This window comes from Lycium barbarum, chromosome 4, assembly GCF_019175385.1.
Source record: "Lycium barbarum isolate Lr01 chromosome 4, ASM1917538v2, whole genome shotgun sequence".
Taxonomy (NCBI): Eukaryota; Viridiplantae; Streptophyta; class Magnoliopsida; order Solanales; family Solanaceae; genus Lycium; species Lycium barbarum.
In genome coordinates this window covers 127,105,772-127,129,737 of record NC_083340.1, presented here as the reverse complement: position 1 = coordinate 127,129,737, position 23,966 = coordinate 127,105,772, and the positions used below count along the sequence as shown (strand labels likewise).

The 23,966-nt window shown below is 41.4% G+C and overlaps 1 long non-coding RNA gene and 1 pseudogene across 1 annotated transcript; one reads left to right on the top strand and one right to left on the bottom strand.

Annotated features, from left to right (window-relative positions):
- The first annotated feature begins 15,460 nt into the window (after positions 1 to 15,460).
- On the top strand, positions 15,461 to 16,357 carry LOC132637758 (salt tolerance receptor-like cytoplasmic kinase 1; annotated as a pseudogene).
- A 2,761-nt stretch (positions 16,358 to 19,118) lies between these two features.
- Positions 19,119 to 21,544, bottom strand: LOC132638571 (uncharacterized). Its single transcript, XR_009581806.1, has 3 exons — positions 21,401 to 21,544; positions 21,171 to 21,246; positions 19,119 to 19,237 (listed from the first exon to the last, which is right to left on the bottom strand). It is a non-coding gene; the product is annotated as an uncharacterized LOC132638571 (long non-coding RNA).
- Between the last annotated feature and the right edge of the window lie 2,422 nt (positions 21,545 to 23,966).

Sequence of the window (23,966 nt, the reverse complement as noted above, 5' to 3'; positions counted from 1 at the left end):
TCCATCAGTTCTAGTATTATCATTAAGTCTTTTATAATTTATTACCATTTTAGCTTTTCCTCTTACTATCTCACTATGATTTCTTACCATAAATGCTGCAGATCTATGTTTAGAAGTAGATCTCCTTATTACTCCTAGATTCATTAGTTCTTTAATCTGTATCTTAAAATCTTCTAAATCCTAATTTGTAGCTTCTATTGAGGCTGTTTTAATTACATATTTTGGGTTTATTATGTCTAATCTACATACAACCTTGTTATTTTCCCAATGTTTTAAAGGTTTTTCTCCTATTATTTCTATTTCATCTAATATTTTTACTATATTATCTAGACCTTTTTGGTTTTTTATTACTCCTATTCTTTCTATTCTTGTTTTGAAATTATATAATTTTTTTTTCTACATCTATTAAAGTATAGTCTTTTTCTAATACATCTTCATTTTTCTAATATATCGTTATTTTCATTTTCTTCTAGAATTAAATTCTTTGGTTTTATCTTTTCTTTACAACTTGTGTTAGTTCCTTCACAATCCTTACAACAACTATCTTTTTTCTTTTGCAGGTTTATCTGGTCTGAAGTCTGGATTTTCTTATGTCTTATTCTAGTTTCAGTTTTAATAGTTTGTACTGGTGTATGAGTGATATTTTTTAAGAAAATCACTCCATGCCATCTCTTGTAATCATGCAGCTACCATTATTATGTAACATAAAATCAAAGCCTATGACAAAGTCTACATTTATATTTAAATCTCTTACCCATATTTTATCCATTTTGTAGGTAGGCTTGTAAAATTCTGAGCATGTATTTACAAAGCTAATGTATGCTTTATGCACATAATGTCATTATATATTATGTGCCCCATCCATTTGCATGGCTACAACTGGTTTTTGTATGATTTTTGTTAAGTTTGGTGGAACTACTCTTTTATTTATTATACACTTTGGGCATCCTGAGTCTACCAATGCTATTGTCTCTATTTCATAGTCATCTATTTTGATTCTTGCTAGTATCTTTATTGTTCCTAACTTCTTATCCTCGTTACATACTAGTGCCTCATAATCTCCTACGCTCATTAATTCTTCTTGATAATGTTCTGGTATCTGTTTAAGCAGCCTAATTATTGGTCTGTGTTGGATGAAGTTATTTCTTTAGTTTCGCTACCTTCTTCTCTTTGTTTTCCTTTTTCTAATTTATGTATTCTTGTTTCTAATTCATTTACTCTTGCCTCTAATGTATTTACCCCCTCTCTCTTTGGTATTAGAATTTTGGCTTCATAACAACTAGTAGCTCAAATAACACAAGAAGTAGAAGTTTTAACTATTGATATTAGCGAATTAAAAAAGACAATAGAAGAATTCAAAGAAATTTCTCTTTCATGAGTGAATCAAGCTTAGTACATATAGAAGCCTTACAATTAACAGAAAAATCTCTTCATTTGCCACAAGACTATAAAGACTATATCCCTAGCGCTAAATCGGATCAAATAATATTAAAACAGAATATTACTATAATCACATTACTATTAGAAGTTAACACAAAATTAGATAAAATAATTAAAGACCTTAGATAAGAGCTAATCGATTTCTTTTGTGAAATACTTTCTACTCTGTATCCCTAATTATCTCTTCTAAATTCACATGTTTTAAAATGTTTTATAGTTTCTTCTAATGTTAAATTTCCTAATTTACATGCTTTACATTTGAAATTCTTATTTTTGTCTTTTTTATAGATTTCCTTTGCTTCTTCTATGGCTATATCTACTTCAAAATCTTCTTGTATTATTTCTATGTTCATACCTGTGAAATTATTATCTTTATCATCTTCTAGTGTACTTTCTTCATCTAAATCTTAATGAGTAGTATAGTTATAGTCTGCGAATCTTATAGAAGTCTCTCCTCTAGAATTGATATACATTAAATGAGATTCTAGTTGTAATAACTTTTTCTTATTGAAATCTTCTAATTTCCATTCTAATCCTGCATATTTTTCAGGATTTATCTTTATGGGTTTTATTAATTTTATTCTTCTATTTCCCATAACTTCTACTACATCATCTACTTTAATCTTGAATTTAGTATTACTATTATTTGCCATCTTTCCTAAAAATCCTACACACATTAATAAATTATTTCCATTACTCATTTCTTCATATCCTTTAGTCTGTATTCCTATCTTAATATGTTTTCCAAATTCTGCTATATATATATAGTTTTTAGACACGTGCGATTGCATGTGTGTCCATGAGAGAGTATTTGAATTATTTGGCTGAACATGTGGTAACTGTATGTCATTTTTTGATCTTACGCGTTCCTTTGGTAACTTTAAAACCTTGGATTTGTTTTTTCAATTTTCACATTTCCCTTTTGCTTTAGCAAATTTCATTGAGATTTTTTTTTTTTTTTTTTACTATGATCCACATGGTTGGATAGCTAATTTGTAAAGGTAATGTACAATATTAAAATTAATTATACGATAAGTAAGAAGCAACCAAAAATACGTAAAGATCATGCCCAAGATGAAAAAAAGAGTTTTGTGCTCTGTAAACAAAGATAACTCAAACACGACAATTTGAGTTAAATATATCCTCAAAAAACAATCCAATTTTTTTGTTTGTTTGTTCTTTTCTAATTTCTTTTTCAATGGCATAAACTTTATGCCAAATACACAAGTCATAATAGCCTTTGATCTTTCATTATCAGAAAGACATTATGTATTACAAAGTGAATACAGTGGAAAATAAAAGAAGTAATTTCGCCACAGCACTTTCGACCTCTAAGAGATGAATTGAAAGAGCCGCATAATCATTGATGGTTACTCTAAGAAAAGCCAACAATCTCCATTGCCATCTATGGCTCCTTCATCTTCAGCTACAATAATAAGATAAAAGGATGATTAGATTTGAAATTTAAGAAAATACTAACTCTGATATGATAGATTCTTCTAAATATTGCAAGAAGTTGAACTCACCTTCCATGTAAGATTTTTCCCGCAAGGACCATAAAACTTAGTGGTCCAAAATATAATTCTTGTGAAGGATTATATCATTAGAACACAACACACTAGAAAAAGTAGCGACAATAGGATGCCAAAGAACTGCAATTATGCTCTCTTTTCGTACTCTATAAAAGCCCCAGATAGCAACAAAATAGCTCCTGATGAAATGGATTGAAAACATATATATGAGAACTATATAGTATGTGAATTTGAAGTAACATGAGAAGATAAATGTGGGTAACTGAAGAGTCTAAACGTGTATGAATAGTTATAAAATTCAACATGGTTTAGAGAGTATAATAAAGTTCCAGATAACCAAAAGACTCAATGCATTATTTAGCTAATTTAAATAATATTATTTAATTAGGATTTGATGCAATGCCGATGAAAATTAATTACTGCTCCTGAACGTGTATGAACCTTCATAAAATTAAAATATAGTACTACTTAATATTTAATATATTAGATGTATTATTATAGTATGATTTACGGCAGGAGCAAAATTGTAATCCAACGTTGAAGCTAAGAGCTTCCAACTTTTAGTATGGTATTATATTTATATATTCACAATAACAACTTCTTAAGCAGTACAAGCACAACACCTTACTCAGTTACCACAGAATTCCCGTTGTAACTAGCCATGCCTTGTGTTTGTTTCGTTTTAACTATCCTATTTTAGTATTCGCCCTGATTAATTTAGATTCATGTTGGATAGACCCTCTAAAGGATAAAACACTCCCTACTAAGAAATATCCCTTTTTTGGCTCGAATAAGTCGGGACTTCTGGTTAAGGATGTATACGGTAAAAAACCGGATACGGGTAAATCCGGGGCAACTATGGATCGGAGAGGGAAAAGGGGCGAGAGTTCGTGCAAGGACATCGCCTTCCCAGATAAGCACTTTGATCGAAGCCGAGTGGAAGCGCCATCTGACTCGGTCTCTAAGCCACCGAGGGTTCGGGATCTCTTTTCGGGGTTTTTATCACCGTTGGTCCGGTCTCCGTGAGTCCGTTGTTCGTTGTGACCGTTGCTGGGACGCGTCAGTGGTATCACATCATGGACAACTACCAACTATGCGTGTGTCAGACGGCGCCGTCAGTCACATCACACCAAACCCGTGCAGGGGCTGTCCCTTTTATTACTATTTTATTGATTCACGTTGGAGAGAGCCCATGGGCTCATTACTAAAAATAGAGTACTCCCACCTCCCTTAGGTCGGTTGATTCTTCTTTTACTTTCAAGAGCATTTGTAACACAATATATATATATATATATATATATCCAGTTCTTGTTGAACCTCTTCAATCAACTCGTCACATGTGTAAGCAGCTGGTATCTATGCTCCTTATTTGTGTATTAAAAAGCGTTCTTATCCACTCTTTGTAATCCATATTTAGGCCCAAGCACATATCCTATATCCACGTACAAATTCAATTGGTTACCAAATCGGGGGTAAACAGTTTGGCGCCCACTGTGGGGCTAGGATAATAGTGGTCTTTGGCCTTAACTTCCACCGTATTCATCGAAACCAAAAACTCCCTCTCCGTCTCTGTGAAAACGGTCCAAATGGCTGACGTCAGGCAATCCGGTCATGTCAATAATGCCGAGATAGTGGCGGAAAACGAAGGGAGCGGACTGCGGGCATTGCCGAACCCCGTTGATTCAAGGGAAGGACTTAACCGGCAAAACACCGTAGATCAAGAGAATGTCGTTCCGCCGGCAACCGATCCTCTGAACACTCACCATTCCGTTACGTTATCCCGGGATAGGGTCCGGAGAGAGCCAGACGCGCCAAACGACGACGTTAGCTTGCGTTTAATCTTTGAAATGCTACAGGAACAAAGGGCGGCAATCGCCGAGCAAGGGCTAGCGATTGCTCAACTGCAGAGCGGAAAGGGTGAAGCAGGGCCGGTAAAGTCAAAAGGTACGGTTGAAACCGGAAGAAACGGAGAACGAATGATCGAGAGCGACGGCTCCGGAGCCGGCTCCTCAACTGAGGTCCTAAAAATGCTCGAGACCTTGGCAAAACGGGTGGATTCGACCGAGAAGAGGGTCGAGACGTACAATTCTCGGGTGGACCAGATACCGGGGGCTCCACCTCTACTGAAAGGGCCGAATTCGAAGAGGTACATCCAAAGGCCTTTCCCGCCAAGTGTGGCCCCGAAACTGATCCCGAAGAGGTTCAAAATGCCCGACATACAGAAGTATGACGGCACCACAGACCCACACGAGGATGTGACCTCATATACTTGTGCCATAAAAGGCAATGATATGGAAGAAGATGAGATCGAGTCGGTGTTGTTGAAGAAATTTGGGGAAACCCTGTCGAAAGGGGCATTGACGTGGTATGACCATCTACCCGAGCATTCGATCACTTCTTTTGAAATGCTCGCTGATGCGTTCGTAAAGGCACATGCCGGTGAGATAAAGGTGCAAGCTCGTAAGGCTGATATCTTCCGGATAACCCAAAGGGACGATGAGCTGCTACGGGAATTCATCACCCGGTTCCAGAGGGAACGGATGGAGCTCCCTCCGGTGCCAGAAGAATGGGCCGCACAGGCCTTCACAAAAGGACTCAGCATGCTAAGTTCGGTGGCCTCGGCCAAACTGAAAGAGAATTTGTTAGAATACGAGGCCGTAACTTGGGTCGACGTCCACAACAGGTATGAGTCAAAGATCCGGGTAGAGGATGATCAATTCGAGCTCCCTCCGGTAAGGACCAAAGTAAATAGAGGTTTCGAGGCACCGAGGAAGGGATATGAAGGCAAGTCCAAATCATTGAAAGAGAGGTTTCGGCCATATCCCTATACGGAGAAGCAAAATTTCAGGTCAGAAAAGGCAATAGAGAGTCCGAACCATTTCTCGGGACGGGGCAGCAAGCGGGTTGAACGCCCGTCTAACAGTCGGGGACTCTCGTTTAGGAGCGACACCGGAAGTTCCGCTAGCAATAAAGTTTCTCCAAAAATTTCGGAGTACAACTTCAACGTTAGTGCTTCGGGACTTGTCTCGGCTATTGGACGTATACCCGATGTAAGATGTCCTAAACCATTGAGGATGGACCCGGGTCAGCGAGATCCAAGTGTAGTGTGCGAATATCATGGGACCCACGGTCATCGAACTGAAGATTGCCGCCAATTGAGAGAGGAGGTAGCCCGGCTATTGAAAAATGGTCACCTCCGAGATCTGCTGAGCGAGCGGGCCAAAAATCACTATAAGGAAAGAGAATCTTATCAAACGCCCGAGCCTGTTGAACCCCAACATACGATCAACATGATAGTGGGGGGCACTGATGCCCCTCGAGGGCCGGTAATGAAACGGACAAAGATTTCTATTGTCCGTGAAAAGCGCACTCGAGATCATTCGACCGAGGGATCTATCTCCTTTAATGATAAAGACGCGGAGGGCATCATCCAACCCCGCAATGATGCATTGGTAATTTCTATACTGGTCTTTAAAACTAAGGTCAAACGTGTTTTGGTTGACCCGGGTAGCTCGGCCAACATCATCCGATGGAGGGTGGTTGAACAGATGGGACTGCTCGGTCAGATCGTACCAGTGACCCGGGTATTAAGTGGGTTCAATATGGCAAGCGAAACCACAAAGGGGGAAATCTCACTGCCTGTAAATGTGGGTGGCATCATTCAGCAAACGGTGTTCTACGTGATCGAGGGGACATGAAATATAATGCCCTATTGGGCAGACCTTGGATACATAACATGAGGGCCGTGCCTTCAACACTACACCAGCTGTTGAAGTTCCCCACGTCGGAAGGAGTGAAAACCATCCGAGGCGAACAGCCCGCTGCAAGGGAAATGTTCGCAGTAGAGGAAGTAGCACATCGGCCCAAGGGGCCGGAAGAGAAATGTGCAATAGGAGGAGAAGTTCCCAAATAGCAATCAAAGTGCGCCGGGTTTAATCCGGTGCATGAAGAGGAAGATTACGAGGTACCCAGATCGTTCGTCATGCCAGATGACTCGGATGCAACCCAGTCGACAGTGGAGGAGCTGGAGCAGGTCATCCTGTTCGAATATCTCCCGGAAAGAAAGGTATACCTGGGCACGGGGCTCACCCCGGAGCTCAGGCGTCAATTAATTGAATTCCTCCGTGCTAATGCTGATTGCTTTGCATGGTCGCATATAGATATGACAGGTATATCACCAGACATAGCAACTCACAAGCTCAGCCTGGACGGGAGGTTTGCTCCGGTAAAGCAGAAAAGAAGGCCCATGGCGGAGGCTAAACACGCATTCGTGAAGGACGAGGTAACAAAAATTTTGAAAATAGGCTCTATACGGGAAGTGAAATACCCGGAGTGGCTGGCTAACGTTGTGGTAGTACCCAAAAAAGGTAACAAATTTCGAATGTGTGTTGATTTCAAAGATTTAAACAAGGCATGTCCGAAGGACTCGTTTCCGTTGCCCCACATCGATGGAATGATCGATGCAACGGCTGGGCACGAGATGTTGAGTTTTCTCGACGCTTACTCTGGGTATAACCAGATCCGGATGTACCCGGAGGACCAAGAGAAAACATCCTTCATCACCCGGTACGGGACCTACTGTTATAATGTCATGCCTTTCGGATTAAAAAATGCCGGTGCAACTTACCAACGCCTAGTTAATGGAATGTTCGAAGAACAAATAGGGAAAACAATGGAAGTTTACGTTGACGATATGGTTGTTAATTCCCTTGAAACAGAGGACCATTTAAAGCATTTGCAGGAAACCTTCGATGTGCTTCGCAAATACAACATGAAGCTCAACCCGGAGAAGTCTGCCTTCGGAGTAAGATCTGGTAGATTCCTGGGTTTCATGGTGTCGAACCGAGGGATCGAAATCAACCCGGAAAAGATCAAAGCCATCGAAGATATCGAGGTGGTGAACAACATAAAGGGGGTCCAGAGGCTCGCCGAGAGAATCGCAGCGCTAAGTCGCTTCATATCGAGGTCCTCGGACAGGAGTCACCGGTTCTTCTCCTTGCTCAGGAAGAAGAACGATTTTGTCTGGACACCCGAGTGCCAAGAAGCTCTACAGGATTTGAAGAAATACTTGTCTAGCCCCCCTCTACTGCACACGCCGAAGGCGGGCGAGACACTATTTCTATATCTAGCTGTCTCCAAAGTGGCGGTAAGCGGCGTTTTGGTCCGAGAAGAATCAGGTACGCAATTCCCTATCTATTATGTGAGTAGAACATTGGGGGACGCGGAGACCCGTTACACCCATTTGGAAAAGCTGGCATTAGCACTGATAAGCGCCTCCCGAAAGCTTAAACCTTATTTTCAAAGCCATCCCATATGTGTAGTAACTACTTATCCTTTGAAAAACATCATGCATAAACCGGAGTTGTCGGGTAGGCTAACGAAGTGGGCTGTAGAGGTTAGCGGTTACGACCTCGAATACAGACCCCGAACGGCCATCAAATCCCAAATCTTGGCCGATTTCGTAGCAGACTTCGCCCCGGCCATGGTCCCCGAGGTCGAAAAAGAATTCCTACTAACCTCAGGAAAGGCCACGGGCATTTGGTCTCTGCAGAGGACGGGGCCTCGAACCTTAGAGGTTCCGGGCTTGGTATTGTCCTTAGGGCCCCGGCCGGTGATGTCATCCGACAGTCCGTCAAAACTGGCAAATTAACTAACAATGAAGCCGAGTATGAGGCTATGATTGCAGGTTTGGAATTGGCCCGGAGCATGGGGGCAGAAACTATCGAGGCAAAGTGCGACTCGATTTTGGTCGCAAACCAGGTGAATGGCACATTTGAAGTCAAGGACGAACGGATGCAGAGGTACCTCGAAAAAAACCAAGTGGTGCTTCACCGATTTAAAAAATGGACCATGCAGCATATACCAAGAGAACAGAACTGCGAGGCCGATGCATTAGCAAATTTGGGATCTGCGGTCGAAGGGGCCGAAATCAACCCCGGGTCAACGGTGCTACTATCAAACACGGCTATAGAAAGCGGACACGCCGAAATATATTCAACAGGTTTGACTTGGGATTGGCGCAACAAATACATTGATTACTTGCGTGATGATAAACTCCCAAGTGACCCAAAGGAGTCACGTTCGTTACGAACAAAGGCAGCCCGTTTTTGCTTAGTGGACGGCCAATTATACCGACGTTCTTTCCACGGACCCTTGGCTAAATGTTTGGGCCCTGGGGAAACGGAGTATGTGATGAGAGAAGTACATGAAACAACTTGTGGCAATCACTCCGGTGCGGAAGCTCTGGTCCGAAAGCTTATCAGAGCCGGATATTACTGGAATCGGATGGATGAAGACACGAGAAACTTTGTCCGAAACTGTGACGGGTGTCAGAGGCATGCCCCGATGGTTCACCGGCCCGGGGAGTTGCTGCATTCGGTGGTCTCACCATGGCCGTTCATGAAGTGGGGAATGGACATCGTGGGCCCGTTACCCCGGGCACCAGGTAAGGCACACTTTATCTTATTTATGACTGACTATTTTTCTAAGTGGGTCGAAGCACAGGCCTTTGAAAAAATCAGAGAAAAGGAGGTTATCGACTTCATTTGGGATCACATCGTCTGCCGTTTTGGCATTCCGGCCGAAATAACTTGTGATAACGGTCCTCAGTTCGTGGGTAGCAAGGTCAACAGTTTTCTTGAAGGGTTAAAGATCAAGAAGATTGTGTCGACCCCATATCACCCATGTGCAAACGGACAAGCGGAATCCACAAACAAAACAATAATCCAAAACCTAAGGAAAAGGCTAGAAGCATCAAAGCACCATTGGAGAGAAGTATTACCCGAGGTGCTGTGGGCGTACCGAACCACGACCAAGTCTAGCACGGGCGAGACCCCTTTCTCATTGGTGTACGGGGCCGAAGCCCTTATCCCCGTCGAGGTTGGCGAACCGACTCTCCGGTTCAGGTATACAACCGAGGAATTAAACAGGGAGGCCATGGCCGTAAGACTCGACCTCGCCGACGAGATGCGTGAAAGAGCATTGGTCCGAATTGCGGCCCAAAAGCAGAGAACGGAAAGATACTACAATCGGAGAGCCAACTTTCGGCATTTTCGAGTTGGGGACTTAGTACTTCGAAAGGTCACTTTGCATACAAAGAACCCAAACGAGGGAAAGCTAGGACCAAACTGGGAAGGACCGTACAAGGTGACCGGTGTAACGGGCAAAGGGTCATACCAGCTGGAGTCCATGGATGGGCAATGCCTGCGCAACAACTGGAACATAGCCCATCTAAAATGATATTACTGCTAAGGTATGATCCTCTCATATACCTTTTGTTAACCGTACTGCCTTTTTACAGGAAGTCGAGGACGACACAAAAATAGAATTTAGGACTGAAAGCACGTGTTGCACTCTTTTCCTTAGTGCGGTTTTGTCCCAAAATGGGTTTTCCGACGAGGTTTTTAATGAGGCAACAAGTACAACGTGCTACACAACGAAGATAAAGGGCCAGAACTCGGGCACCCGGGGTTACATCTTCCGAGTAGGGGCTTGGTAACACTCACCCGACCCCGAAGCTCGGACAAGTGTTAGGGGGGCACAGTACCCACATCGGAGCATGAAACGAAAAAGAGAAATAAAGAAAGAAGCTCATCATTTGCCACGGCAAAAACAAAGGCCGGCCACCAGCCACCTCCTCCGATGTAAGGACCAAACGATCATAATGAATCGTGTCCCATCCAGCATTTGCCACGGCAAAAACAAAGGCCGGCCACCGGCCACCTCCTCCGATGTAAGGACCAAACGATCATAATGAATCGTGTCCCATTTAGTGTTTGCTACGGCAAAGATACAAGAAATGAAAATTCTCATATGTACAAACACTTGCAATACAGAAACCATTACAATGACCGTACTTCGGTATTGCTCAATTGATACGCCCTGTACCGGACACTATGGCCGATATTAGACAAGGCCAATGAGGTCATCGCTTACCGGCCATGAAAAACACCGGTCCTAGAGAAGCCCCTATCATGGGCACAGAAAGGTCCGAAGCCCACAAAACATTTGGTAAGTCCCACGGGCAGAATTAATCAATGACTACGGATCATCTCTTCCGAAAAACGGACCAATAATTCAAGGTAAAATAAAAACAAGCACTCAAACGAAGACACAAGAGGAGTGCAACTTTCATGTACGCAAAGGATACTTTTATAAAGAGTACATTTACATCAAAAGAGTACATTTACATAAAAGAATCCTATGCTACTCGGCATGGCTAGAGGCAGAATGATCGGACTCGGTTCGTTCGGAATCATTCGAGTCGGATTCGAGGGCATGGTTTGCCTCCTCCTCCATCTCTTTGGCCTGGTTTATCAGGGCCGGAAGATCAGAGAATCCGCGATCGGCTTCTTCGAGGGTGAGTCGCCGAGACTTCCACTTCTCATACTCGGCAACAATGGCAGTATGGGCCTCGGCCGTTTCCACGCTTTTCCAGGCTTCTTCCAAATCGGCCTCAACTTTAGCCAACTTAGTCTCCAGCTCGTCCCGACCCGCCACTGCAATAGTCCTCATATGGAAAGCAGCTTCTAGCTCGGCCTTAAGAACATCGTTGGCACTCACCGCCTCCTCCAGCTCGACTTTTAAGCCCTCACTTATCCGAGACCGCTCCTCGGCTTTCTCTTCGAAAACTTTCATGCGTTCTTTATACAGAGCGGTATCAGATTCCAGTAGCCTGTTCCTCCCGGCTAAACTCGCTGCATCGGCTTTCACCAAATCAAGTTCCCCCCGGAGTTGGGACACGGTGGCCTCCAGCTCATCCAGCCTCGACGAAAATTGAGCTTTGTCTCGGCTAAGACAAATCTTCTCAGCCTCGAGGCTTCGGTTATAATTAGTCATGGCGGCCAACTCATTTTTCAAATGACGATTTTCGTCCTTGGCCGCATCAAGCTCGGGACGAAGGTTGGCAAGAACGGCGGCCCGACCCAACTCTTCATCCTTCTCTCGGAGGAGATGCTTGTATTTCTCCGTTTCTCGGCCTTGGGCATCTAGCTGGCCTCGAAGATCATCCATCTCGTGTTGGGCACGAATGAAGGCTTCGTTTGCCAGTATTACACTCTGCAAAGAAAGCAAACGTAAAGAATCAAACGAAATGAGCATAAGGTCTATTGATATACAAAGATGGCCGAGAGTCTTACCCGGTTGCCCGCATGCATGCCTTCGTTCGTAAGACACTGCCAGGTGACCCCGGTCATTTTACGCTTGTCCGAGTCGGAGACGAGAGGACGCAAATAACTTGCTACTCCTACCGGACGTGATAGAAAGCCACAATCCTCGGGGACGGTGATTACGGCCGATCTGGTCCTTCTTGGTTCTACGCTCGGGGCTGGGAAGATAGTCACCAGGTTGTCTCTAGAGCCAGATTCTGACTGTCGGTGGGCCGGCCTCGTGACCCGAGGAATTGGAAGATGGCCAAAACCCGCACCTTCACCGGTAGCAGGAGGAGTAGTTGAAAACATATCTTCAAATTCTTCAACCCTCGGGGCGGGGGTAGACGAGCTTGGTGTAGACTCGATGTTCCGGGCAAGGACCGGGGGCTCCGGAGTAGAAAGAGGCTCGTGGCCGGGCGATGGGCGAGCCTGAATGGGGGCTTCGGTCTCCGGAACTGGAACGATCCTTTGATCGGTTGCAGTGACAGCCGTTTCCCCGGCTCCTTTACTCCTCTGCAGGGGAGTATCTTCCGAGGAAGTTTCACCTAAAATATCAACAAAGTCAACCGACCGAAGAGGAGCCGGGGAAAGGATTTCTTCCGCACCTGAAGGAAGAACGGGAATCAAGATACCTTCGTTGATAGAAGGCAAGGGCGGTTCGGAGGCAGTATCCTCGGGCATTGAGGCTGTTAACGGAGTCGGGTCGACCCTCTGAACTATGATGTCGGGCTCCGTCTCCTCTCTCTGGGGCCGGGAAACGCTTCTTACCTTCTTTCGTTTGGACGGCTGCCCCTTTTCTGAGGGCCGTTTTCTTTTGGTGGCTTCGGCAAGAACACGGGAGGAACCCGCTGTATCGAACGCGGACGCCGGTGCAGGGGAAGCAGCCCCCGACTCCGATCTAGAAGCCACCGAGCCCTTCGGAAAACCTGAACGATAAAAGACGTTGGCAGGTTAAGAAAACTGACGACCTCGAATGGCTAAAGATGCAGCAAGATCGAATGAAAGTCGAATGTTACCATGATTTTGAGCGATCTATCGACCACGTGACAAGTGGGCCCAAGTCCGGTCTTCATAAGGAAGCTGGTTGAGGAGCGTCGTGACCCACTCGCTCAGACCTCGGATAACCGGGGGAACAAACCCATTTGCTACAAAAATAAGGAAAGGGCGGTGAGAAAAAAATACCATAAGAGACTGAACAGGTAAGGGCGATTGCTCAAAGGTTCAAACTTACGTTTGTCATTCCATTTCTCCGGAAAAGGTAGATGGGCGGCCGGGATTATGTCCTCGGTTTTTACCCGGACGTAGCGTTCTAACCACCCCCTGTCCCGATCTTCGTCCATCTTCGAGAACAATGGGTTCCGGCTGCGCTTGTTTAGTTTTATGACACCGCCCCGGAATATTCTTGGGGAATACAGGCGTATCAGGTGGCCCAGTGAGAATTCTTTCTCAGCTCTGTTGGCTAGCAACCGGAGGCAAGCAACGACCCTCCAAACAATCGGGCCAATCTGAGCCAAAGTCACGCCATAGGTCCGGCACATATCCAGTATGACCGGATCAACCAGGGGATCGAGCTTAAGGGTAAAGGGATAAGTGTATATGTACAAGAACCCTTCCCGGTGATCGGTAATGGATTCGTCTGGCCCAGGTGCAAAAACCCCTACCGGGCGTGTGTCCCACCCACAGTCTGCCCGGACTGTGTTGAGTTTATCCTCGGTTATGGAGGAAGGATATCGCCTCACGTCGTATCCCCGGTCTGAGACGGCAGAGGGCTTTTCCGCCTCCAGGTCTTTATTGAAGTTGAATTTGGCCGGTATAACATCCGAGGCCGTAGTTTCGGGGTTACTCTTTTGTTTAGTCGGGGACACAGCCTCGGCCCTCGGGGATGAAACTGAAGGAACTTCGGTAGAAGTGGTTTCAGACATGTTGAAGGAATGGAAGGAAAATGATTTTGGGAAACAACGCAATGGAAACGAAGGAAATAACGATTTGAAGAAGCAAAGAGCAGCTGGCAAGAATGATGACAAAATTAATTCCCCCTTCTTTTTCGTATAAACAAGAGAAGATTTGGCAACAAATTTGTAATAGAAAGGACGGATCTGGAACACAGAGGGAAGAGGAAAAGAGAAGACAGATCGAAAAAAGTGAAAAAATGAGGGAATGAGGGGCTTTATATAGGCATAAGAAAGGGAACGGTTATCGAGGACGGCCAATCGAGGATCGCCACGTGTCACGTCATTAATGCGAAGCGACACGAAATGACGTGCAAGAGGCGGTTGATAGGAACGGACCATCCAGAATAGGACACGTGGCCGGCAAAGGGGAAGACATGACGCACCCATTCCCGCCAAAATAAGGAGATAAGGATAGGTCGTCCGGACGGTCGGATGTATGATTCATTCACTTCCTGTCACTCCGATGGATCGTTGGTCTGGGAAGCGTGGGGGATATCTGTATACGGTAAAAAACCGGATACGGGTAAATCCGGGGCAACTATGGATCGGAGAGGGAAAAGGGGCGAGAGTTCGTGCAAGGACATCGCCTTCCCGGATAAGCACTTTGATCAAAGCCGAGTGGAAGCGCCATCTGACTCGGTCTCTAAGCCACCGAGGGTTCGGGATCTCTTTCCGGGGTTTTTTATCACCGTTGGTCCGGTCTTCGTGAGTCCGTTGTTCGTTGTGACCGTTGCTGGGACGCGTCAGTGGTATCACATCATGGACAGCTACCAACTATGCGTGTGTCAGACGGCGCCGTCAGTCACATCACACCAAACCCGTGCAGGGGCTGTCCCTTTTATTACTATTTTATTGATTCACGTTAGAGAGAGCCCATGGGCTCATTACTATAAATAGAGTACTCCCACCTCCCTTAGGTCGGTTGATTCTTCTTTTACTTTCAAGAGCATTTGTAACACAATATATATATATATATATATATATATATATATATATATATATATATCCAGTTTTGTTGAACCTCTTCAATCAACTCGTCACATGTGTAAGCAGCCGGTATCTATGCTCCTTATTTGTGTATTAAAAAGCGTTCTTATCCACTCTTTGTAATCCATATTTAGGCCCAAGCACATATCCTATATCCACGTACAAATTCAATTGGTTACCAAATCGGGGGTAAACAAAGGATAGAGAGACTTCAACCATCCCACCAAGCCTTGTATTTTGTTTCTGTTTTAGCTATTCGGTTTTCATAGTTGGCCTAACCAATTCGGATTAATGTTGGGTTCTCACTACTAAGAAATTCTCCATTCTCAGGCTTGTTGATAGAGAGATTCTAATCATCCGACTAAACAGGTTGGTCCTCTACCTTGTTCTTGTCTCCTTTATGGCTTTCCTTATGTGCTTTGTCATACAGGATAAGGCGCACTGGAATTGCTGATGTCCGTGTTTTTGCGGAAGAAGATAAGGATGATGAATTGGATTGTACAACAATTATGGGTCTGACGAGATATACAAGTGTCGAGTTGAAGAAATTCACCATAAATTTCTCAAATTCCAATTTAATTGCATGTGGAGGATTTAGCACAGTCTATTTAGCTAAGTTCCCTAATTCAACTCTCAGAGCTGTCAAGATCAAGGACCGCAGCAGTGAGCGTCTCAACAGAATCTACAAACAAGAATTGGACATCTTGCTTCAAATCCAACACGACCACATAGTTAAGCTTCTAGATCACTGTGATGACGAATGTCCTTTACAAATTGTCATGGTGAAATCAAATCTTTTAATATATTGCTAGATAAGCAATTCAACTGCAAGCTTTGTGATTTTGGGTCAGGGAAGATGGGATTTTCTTCTTCCATTTTGCCACCAACGAATCGGGTGATGCTCGATTCTCCAGGTTATAGTGAACCTCACTACTTGAGAACTGGCATTGCCTTCAAGAAAAATGACATATATTGCTTTGGAGTCATCATTTTAGAACTCATTTTAGGGGTTGAAGCCTTTTCCTCAGACAGCGGGGAGAGACTAATATCGCAAGCTGCTCCTATTTTAGAAAATGTGTCTGCGATAGCGGAAATGGTGGATCCATGCCTCGATAGGAATTATGAATTGGAGGCAGCTAAGGCTATGGTGACACTTGCATCATTGTGCCTAAGTGATTTTCCCGGTCTGAGACCATCTGCTTCTGAAATATTGGAGACCATGAGAAGCAGAATATCTTCAATCTCCTTTCTCTTTTCAGTTGGTAAAAAGGTTTCAGTATTCCGCGGCATTGTTTAATTATCAAAAGGATAAATGACAACAAAGTTTCTGTGGGACTATTAGGCAAAGAATTAGTTCAAGTGACTCCTTATAAATTGAGAGTTAAAAGCTTGAAATTTTGGATGGTTAGTTTTACCAAATTTTCTGCCTTTTTTGGGTTTCACAATTTTCTAGTAGTCTCTAAATTTTCTATTCCTATAACATAACATATTCGGGAACTGGTATTTTGTATATTCCTACTAAAAAAACAGGTTTTACCGACCTCAAAAAATGGCTATTTCCGACCTCATGAGGTCGGTTTTGGCCAAAAACCGACCTCAAAATCAGGTCGGAAAACAGTGGGTCGGAATTATTACCGACCTCATGAGGTTGCAAAAAACCGACCTCGTGAGGTCGGTAAAGTTTTTTTAGTCGGGTATTAATTAAATAAAATACCGACCTCATTAGGTCGGTAAATTATATTAATAATATAATAATATGAGTTTACCGACCTCCTGAGGTCGGTAATTTATATGAATATATGATATATTTTGCATAAAACCGACCTCATGAGGTCGGTAATTTGCACTTTCTGGGAATATTATGCATAAACCCACCTCATGAGGTCGGTAATTTGCAATTTCTAGGAATATTATGCATAAAACCGGCCTCATGAGGTCGGTAATTTGTAATTTCTAGATAATTCTGCAGAAAACCGACCTCATGAGGTCGGTAATTTGCAATTTCTGGGAATATTTTGCAGAAAACCGACCTCATGAGGTCGTTAATTTGCCATATGTTGGATAATTTTGCAGAAAACCGACCTCATGAGGTCGGTAATTTGCAATTTCTGGGAAACGTTTCCAGAAAACCGACCTCATGAGGTCGGTAATTAGCAGTTTCTGGGTAAATTTTGCCCTTAACCGACCTCATGAGGTCGGTTTTCTGCAAAAAAAAATTTGTACCACCTAGTTGTTACTCCAGCTGCCTCCCTGTCAAGATGAAAATAATTTTACTTTCAACTAAAACGAGCCCAAATAGCTGCCAACAATACACCAAACTACTGTAAATACATAAAACAATAAGCTACTATTACAACACATATAAAACAAGAATTATATTCTCTTCTTTTCAGAGATATTTCCATAACAAGAAATGATTCCAACAGTTGCGTAGAAACTAATATAAGGCCACAGTTGCACTTGCTATCAACAATAATGAGAAATAAGACATAGACATTACAGTTCTTCTATATCAGTCAATACAATGTGACCGAATTTATGGATCACTGCAATTGCATTTATCTATAAAACAATGCCTGCAACAGAACTCATTAGACTGATAAGATTTGAAGGATTCAATGAACAGAGCGGACCACAAACAATTTGAAAGAACATCTTCATGGTTTCACCTCCTACGAATCAAAGCTGTCGCAGTCCCTGCAGATAGGTAAATAGTAGGGAAGAGAGCAAGCCAAACCCCAAGTCTTTCACCTGAAAGTGCAAGTGAAAATACTCCCTCCGTCCCAATTTATGTGACACTCTTTTGTTTTTAGTCGGACACAAATAGAATGACACCTTTCTATATTTAGTAAAATCTAACTTTATGAATTAAAAGACATGGAGTTTGACGTATCGGATAAGTGAGGTTTGAGATGCTTAAATAGGATATAAATTGAGCAGAGATAACAGAATGAGATAATTAGATTGGACAGGCAACTTTGAATAGTTGGTAGCTAAAAAATTTATAACTGGATTTTCTTACCAAAAGCTGCTTGTGCAAGTTCCACATATCTATTGTATCTCTTCACGGGAACTGCTTCATGCAGCTGAACAAGGATCCATAAAGTATAGAGTTGCCAGAAATAAGCTATAGTTAAGGAAATTATTCCCCAGCTCCTGCATTCAGAAGGAAATGTTACTGTTTCGATTCTCTCAAGAATATTATAGGTAAAATTTTGTAAGCAAGACATTTATTTGACAGACGTAGGCTATGATACTCCTAGCTCACTGCTTGAGTTTCACTAAGCTGTTAGCATGATAACGCTCTATGTTCCTTTCAGAAGACTAAAATTTAAGAGTATATGGTAAATGCTGGCGAAAGGTTAATTAAATTGGAAATTTAAGGACATAGAATGGATGATCAGTTATTTAAGAGGTATACATCAGATCATAAAAGGAAATTTAGTTATTAAATTTACAATATCTCCTATCACTGAAGATGGAACATACAGTAACAAGGGCACAATAGTCTACTTGATAGTTTCAGTAGCATTTAGAGATATTAGATCTTAAAGTCAAAATGATAGGTCAAAATCATCTAAAGCAATCATATTTGGGCCATCCCAAAAGTAAATTCACATAGCCAATAGAAAACAAACCTGCCTTAAAATTTCCTGGACCAACTGTTGACTAAATTGCAGTGCCAAGAATGTTACAAAAATATCAATTTTCTTATATTAAATGGTCTTGAAATTATATTAATTCCTTTTATACATTATTGTATCAAGATTTATTAAGATATGTACATGTAGTTGATTTTTAAAGTAAAAATAATTTTTGGTAAATGTACTGAACTTAAATCCTTTGATGCAGCATGGGATCATCTTTCTTAAATGACATGGAAATGCAAAAGGAAGATGGAATAAAGGTATAGGCACAAACCAAATGAGTACCTTCAGCATAGTGTAACAGTCTTATTTCTCAAAAGATGATAACAAAAATTGGGACCCTGCTCACACCAGTAGTCTAAAACAGATCTTCACTGCAACCTTCAAATTGGTCCTTATCAAAATTCCGGGTGATGTGCAAAGTTCCTCACACCAGCAGCCTGTTTCCAACAGTCATCTGATGATTAGCAATCACCTCTAGCCATGGCATGGACAACAAACTTGGTGGCTCAGACCTGGTAGTGAAACAACTGCAGTGTGCACAAAGATCTTTAAATGAGGAAATGATGTGTTGAATGATGTGCAATTGCAGGGCAGCAGTGCAACACAACATTGCTGTTTACAGCAGCAATGAAAAAGCAATATAATACAGTTGGGAAGTATATTGCAGGTACTTTGAACTCAACTAAATCCAATGACATCTCTGCTTGTTTCACCCTCTCCAGTTACAACTAGTTTTTAATAATAATAATAATAATAATAATAATAATAATAATAATAATAATAATAATAATAATAATAATAAACCAAGTAGAGATAGACTTTGACAATCAAATGGACTACAAAACAAAAACATGATCATAATAGTTGGGTGTCCATGTAGGAAAACTCAGTTTCAGCATTCTACACAAAGAGACCATACATTTAGCTAACTAGGTCCAAAACCAAGCACATAGAGTAGGTACATGGGCTCAGACTCTCCAGTTCACCAAAACCAGCATATGAAGCCTCAAACTCAAGTAAACATAGCAGATGGATTGACCATAAGAAAAACCAGTACACACAGACATAGTATATCAAGCTAAATAAATATGAGTTTGGAGAATACACTAATCACAGGCCATAGTTATTTTAACATGAAGCTGATGGACAGCTAAGCTAATTCAAATAAGTCTAAACCAAATTTAACCTCATGTACCAAGATTGTTAAAACAATCATAACTTAAGTTCATCTAAGGTGAAATGATAAAACCCTAATAATAATCAATTGAACTAAACCAGGCCAAGTGCAACAAAGGTTTCAAACTCTTAAGCAAAATATAGGCATCATTCAGGTGTTTGCAGTCAACATGTACTCAGACATCCAACTAAACTAATGCCTAATTCCCTTATCAAGATTAAAAAAATGTAATTTATGTACTTAAATGAATTAGACTAATGCACAATCAAGTTATCTACACAGACCCAAAGTAATAGTGTGCAAACATCTACATAACAAAAATAATCAGCTACTCTTACTGGTGTAGCTACCACAAATTAACCATCAGTCTCTTGGGCTGAAAATGTGATTCCAAACAATTTCTACAGTAAGGTCAAAGCTAAAGAATACAAAGATGGCGTTTTTTCTTAGTTCTCCTGCTGATTAAGCTTTCTGACTGAATTAGTCATCAAATCTTATTAAAATGTCACTTTTGGAATCATCAGATATCTTGATCAAGCAAACAAATGCACTTTTTGGTATTTCATACTTATGCTGTAGCCTAGCAAACTTACAGGCAAAAAAAAAAAGTTGTGGACGCGGTTTTTATTCAGAATTTGTCAATGATCTAAACGAAATTGTTGCAGTACATGAAATAGAGTATTTTCTAGTGCCCCATCTTACTATAACCAACTATTCCACTACTGACTCCATTTTCAAATTATCAAATGATAGTGCGAAAGAACACTACATTTTGTTATGAAGAAACATTATGTAATTAGTAGATCTCTTATTGCCAAATAATGACAGATACAAGTTAGGCAGGGGATTTCAATTGATACCCTTTTGCTAGAAAACTATACCGTATACCAAATGCAGTACCAGTGTAAATATTAGATACTTTCAGAAGGAGAAAAATATTTCTAATTATTTCTAAATAAGGCATGGTCAGAATATGCAGGTTGTAGTTTGCATATGAACAACAGATTGATATACACTGATATACCAGTGGTATACATGGTACAGAGATATGTTAGTTTGCCTCAATAGGATTAGTAAGGTAAAATTCTACAAAAGGGAAAAAATCATAAAACGTACCACTACACTGTCAAGATTGTCAAGTGCATTACGGTGTTTGTAATTCCAAATTACATAACGAAAGACAGCAACATAACAGTTACAGTGTTTCTAATTCCAAATTATATTAAGCATCAATTCAACAATTAAAATAGAGAAAGCACATTTTGAGATAGGAAAATACACACCAGAAAGATTAAGGAGGCTGTCTACTAATCGTCAAAGCTGTCAATAGAGGCAGCAACACAATGATCTCCTAAATCACTGAGAAAAGAAAAGGAAAAAAAATAAGGGAAAGACTGGGTCAATTCCAGCCAAGCCTTTAACATTTTAGTAAGAGTAACAAAAAAAGGGAAGTAACTTTGGGAATTAAAATGAGAAAGGAAATTAGTGAATCAAAGGAGAAATTAGGGCTTACCTAGAAGATGGAAAATGAAGGTGGAGAGCATTGGAAGAAGAGAAGGGCGTGAGACATGGTTTCAAATGAAGTGAAGAAAGTTTGAGAGCGTAGAAAATGGGGGAGAGATCTGGAAGAAGTAGTCTTTTTTCAACTGGGTAGGGACGGTGGAGGCGTGGGGTGACCGGCCAAGCCGTGGTGGTGACGTCGCCGGAGTTAGGGTTAGAGAGAGAGGGGGAGAGAACAGTGAGAGGAGAGACGGGAACGCGTTTAACTGTGTGTGTATTTTAATTTGTTGAGCGATTATACCGACCTCACGAGGTCGGTATATTTAATAATTTTATTTTTTATTTAAAATAAAGTTATAATATTTATCATGAAATAAATTCCCGACCTAGTGAGGTCGGTATATTATTTTTTCAAATTTTGGTACAATATTACCGACCTCATGAGGTCGGTTTATTTTAAAAAAAATTAAAAAATAAATATTACGACTTTACCGACCTCAACTGAGGTCGGTTTTTTGAGGTCGGGAAAACCTGTTTTTTTTAGTGGTGTTGGATCATGCTGGCTTCTTGACCCTTTGGTTCAGAAGCAACTGAGACAGATGTGTCGGATGTCCAGCTCTAGTGGTTATTTCTTACTGTTCATTTGGTAGTAAAATTAAAGATCAAACTGTTATTTTCTTCAGATTTATAATTCAAATGAAAGAAGTCCCAGAGACTCGCAAGACTTGTGTATCTTGCTTATAGTGATTAAAAGGATATTCTTGCTGCCATTGATGAATCTTTGCTTGGTTTTTGATTGTTTTATATCCTGACCAATTAATTTGCTCGGAGTTGAAGTCTGCAAAAGTAGAGGAGAAATGGTGTTTTGGCCCTTTACAATTTTTTTTTTTAGTTTTACGACTCTTTTACAAGAGATCTTCATTTTCTTTTACACATAAGAGATCTGAAAAAGATATTTTCTTCTATTCAAATTATAAGAGGCAAGAGATTTCATTTCATCCAAAAGTAGCCATTCATAGTGATATAGACAAATGAAACAACCAAAATGGGGCGTTTGTTAAGAAACGCTAAATGCTAAAAGGACACTTGTATTTGTAGTTTTGGAGTCTTTATTTTAAGGGAAAAAGCTCAAATATACTATCGAACTATCAGAAAAGGTTCATTGAACTGACATCGGTATACTGTAGTCGAAGCAACTCCCTCTTTCGAGCCATTAAACTTGTTAGCGGAAACGTAAAATATAGAACGCAAGATTTAACGTGATTCGGATCAAAGTGATCCTATGTCCACCAGAGAACAGTTGCTTTTTTATTAGTAACAAAGGAAGGGGAGAGATCCCAATTACACCTAAGAGAATTGCTCTCTCAACTCTCTACTTACTATAAAAAAAAGATTTTTGGGATGATGAATAAAGAAGAATTGCCTCTTCTTTTATAGGCAAACAATGACTTGGGCTCCAAGTGTGCTACATGGACATTTCAATTCTCCTACGCACATCTTAGCATTCTTTGGTTCCAAGAAATGCATCTTTCGGCTCTAAGTAATAGAACATTCTTTGGCTCCAAGTAATAGAAAATCATCCAACTAAAATTGACACACGAGTTTTTCTATCACATAACGAAAAATCAAATCTTTTAATCTCTACCTTGGTTTGTGTTCCGAGCATGCATATGAACAACTCCAGCCAAAATTTCTAAGCTTACTGGGCAGCCCCGTTGTAAGAAACAAGAAGAATCAAACCATTGTTGAACATACCACCTTCACTTAACAAATGTTCTCTTTGGATTTGCATCAGTTGATTCATACTCCCGCCAAGTCCTTTTAGTGTTCAAACTTAGTGAGCGGGACTATCTTGTTTAACATGTCCGCAGCATTATCATCTGTAATAATATTCACAAGCTTGACAATTCTCTCTTCAACAAAATCTCGAATAAAATGGATTCTCACATCAATGTGTTTAGTGCGCTTACGAAATCTCTGATTTTTAATCAGATGAATAGCACTCTGACTATCATATATAAGATCTGATTCCTGCTGAACCAGACTTAATTCTGCCACCAAACCTTTCAACCATCTAGCTTCTTTCACCGCCTCCGCTGCTTCCATGTATTCTACATTTGTTGTAAACAAAGCGACAATCGATTGCAGAGTCGATTTCCAACTAACGGTGCTGCCAACAAAAGTAAAGATGTTTCCAGTCGTGGACCTCCTTCTTCCATGATCCCCTGCATAGTCAGAATCTACATAATCGAGAATTGAAGTACCTCCGCTAACCTTTCAAAGTTCAGACCATTATCAGAAGCTCTAATGAGAGTTCTCAATATCCACTTGACAGCTTCCCAATGACTCTTTTCTAGATTGGACATGTATCTGCTTACCACACTTACAAATTGAGCTATATCTAGACGTGTGGACACCAGAGCATACATAATTCTTACAACTGTGCTGGCATAAGAAACCGTTGACATATGCTTCACCTCATCCTCATACTGAGGCATTTGTAACTCTGGAAGTTTAATGAGGAGCTAACGGTGTACTTACAGGGTTGAACGTATGCATATTAAATCTCTCGAGAACCC